Below are 2,960 nucleotides of genomic sequence, written 5' to 3' on the forward strand. Positions count from 1 at the left end.
TACACCTCAGCAGTGACCGAGAGCAAGGGCGTCAGCGTGGGGAGCCCCCACCAAGGCTCCTGCCAGCGTTTGCACCAAGTGAGCCCCACGCATGGCAGCCCCCAGGCCAGCCAGCCATTTATCAGCCCCGGCCCCCAGCCAAGGCAGCCTGGCCCCCCCCAAGTGCTCAGTCGTCGTTGTTGTCCCCGCTGCTCCCCGTTCTCTGTCGTGCTTGGTATCAGGGACTGGTCACAAATGCCAGCTGTCACAAACAGGCCACCGCATAACACCGCATCTCTGGTCTGTGATCCTAGGTGACCGCAGGATCCCAGGGGTTGTGCTTTGGGCTGCTCTTGGCACCTGCCCCTGCACGACTGGGAACTGGAATAGTTCCCGGCTGCGGGGAGTTTTGGGGACTTGCCTGATTATCTTGCATCGTCAGGGACCTGCAGTTTTTGCAGTGTGTTGCAGCACTGATAGCAGGAGCCATGACAAGTGTCCTGAGAGATCAGAGCCGCCAGTGAACGGCTGACAGGAGGAGCGGAGGCACATGACCCCTGTTTGCTCTTGAGTAAACCGACAGCGACAGTCCACGCAGACTCCTCGCCTGCCTCTTAGGCACAGCGAGCCACAGTGGTTTGAAGAAGAGGAATTTCTCTTCGGGAGTGACCTCTAGGGCCGTGCCACAGAGGCATCTCCCTGCTGCCACTGTTGAGGCTTGCTCAGGCTGGCACCGTCGATGCTCTGGCTGGACTGGAGATGTCATCTGAAGTAGGGAGCTTACTTCTGGGGCCCTGCTTTTTCAGACAAGAGGAGATTAGGGCTTTCCCATTCCTGATGAGTGAGTTTTAAGGAAACTGAGTTTAACTTCCTTGTTGGCTCGGGGTTACGCCCTGTGCCTGGACATATTCTGCAGGGCCAGCTGAACTTGGATCCAGAGGAGTGCCAGGAGCTCCTGAGGGACTAGATGGGCTCAGGGGACTCCTTTTGAGACATGTCACAAGGGACAGTTGTCCTACGAGGTCAGAAGATTTGCTGTTTAACAGCAGCAGCTGTGAGCAATTGCAAAGGTTGCAAAACAACCCTTCCTGTCCGCTGCTGGTGTCTTCTCCCCACTCCTGGTACTGAACTCCCTCCCCTGGTCAGGGGGGCTGGCACTGGGGTCCCAGCTTTTCCCCAGCCCCTGTCACAGCTCCTTGCCTGGCTGGGTCACTCCGCAAGTGCTGAGCTCTCATTTCCCAGGCCTGGTCTGGCTGGCTGTGTCCTCAGCTTCATCCAGAGCGAAAGTGGCCTCCAGAGGTAACAGATGTGACGGGAACCCAGAGGGAGCCAGGCTGCCAGCCCTCGAAAGCAGGAAGGCTGAGGAGTGATGATTTAATAACCACGCGCTCCTCAGCAGGCTTCCACTCTGATGCCAGTGGTGCAAGGGATAAGGAGCAGGAGCTGGAGGTTCTGGTCATAAACCAGGCGGCACTGACTTACCAACACATCTAAACTTGGAGAAGGCCAGGCCAGGCCTGGAAACCAAACGCCAGCAGGTGGACAAGACAGAGGAGGTGGGGAGGTGGTGCTGTAGGTTAACAAGAACCAAGATAAGAACTGGGATAACAGTCACTTCTGGGTGGAAGTGCATCAGCAGATACCCAGCCCACGAGCTGGGTCTGAAGAACGTGCAGACCTCACTCAAAACCCCTGCAGCCGAAGAGCTGCTCCATAGCTGTCACCATAGAGAACTGCAAACCCAGCGGCTCTGCAAGACTGAAAAACCCCAGTTTTGCTCAACTGCAGCCACCCCCCCAAACTGCCCAGCAACAACAAACCCCCCCAAAAAAAGGGAACTGCAGAGCGAGCAAGCTTGTTAACAGGACAGAGAATTAAATCCCCACAGCAGCCCTGCAGCTGCAGCTGGGAACTTCCTGCTCTCTTCAATCCCATCCCCATCATGCGGGTGGGGAATGGGTGCCCAGGAGAGGAGGGAGGGATGGGTGGGGTGGGTTCCACTGCTACCACTGGGCTGGCACCACTGTTGGGCTGGCACCACCACCACCGGGCTGGCCAGACGCTTCACGTTGGGGTGTCCATGGCTGCAGGGGGAGGACAAGGACCAGAGGTACGCAGCATTCCCACAGGCTCAGGCTGGGTCCGTTTCTCCTTTGTTACAGGAAAAGGAATCAGGAACACTGTCCAAAAATGGGGAAAAAAAAAGTGACACAGGCATTCTTTAGGGCCTAACTCAGGTGCAGCAGGGTGCTGGCTCACCTGGATTGTCATCAGCAACTGGACTCCCTCCTGCCCCCAGCTCAACAGCAGCTGACGTAGATACCAGCACAAGCACGGAGACACACACCGCTACTCCGCGCTGTTTCTCACCCAGGAGAAGCACGACCTGCTCTCCAGCATGGGTGCGGCACGAGGGCCTATACCTCCAGCCCATCCCTTGTCACAGCACTTGCAGGCACCCCTCCCAAAAACAGCAAGGCAAACACGTCGCCACGCGCAACATCTCACTTGTGCTCCAGTGCGGCGCATGGGGTACGCAGCAGCGCAGGCTGGCACGCTGCACACCGCTGCGTCCTTCCTTCCACAGCAGCGCTGCTCTTCCCCTCCCTTCTTCCCACACTCCCCGCCTACATAGCTCCCTCCTGCTCACCTATTCCCATGCTCAAGACCAACAAATTCGGCTGACGTACTCTCATCTGCTTCCAGTATCAAAAGCAGCTCCTGGGAAGGTTCGCTGCTCACCGCAGGGGCTGGGCAGGGCGAGGGATTCCACCTGCGCTCTGCTGCAGCATTGGGAAACTGCTGCGAGCAGTGGACGGGTATCACTTGCTGGGAAACAAAAAACAAGCATTAAAGCACTTTGCAACTGCTCAGCGGATCCTCTCGCAGCTGTATCAAAAATGGTATTTCTGATTCAGGCTGTCAGATGCTGGGCCAAAATCCCAGAGTGAGGAATACAGACACCAGGATACAGGGAGCTT

This window comes from Egretta garzetta, unplaced genomic scaffold, assembly GCF_000687185.1.
Source record: "Egretta garzetta isolate BGI_Z169 unplaced genomic scaffold, ASM68718v1 scaffold215, whole genome shotgun sequence".
NCBI classification, from domain to species: domain Eukaryota; kingdom Metazoa; phylum Chordata; class Aves; order Pelecaniformes; family Ardeidae; genus Egretta; species Egretta garzetta.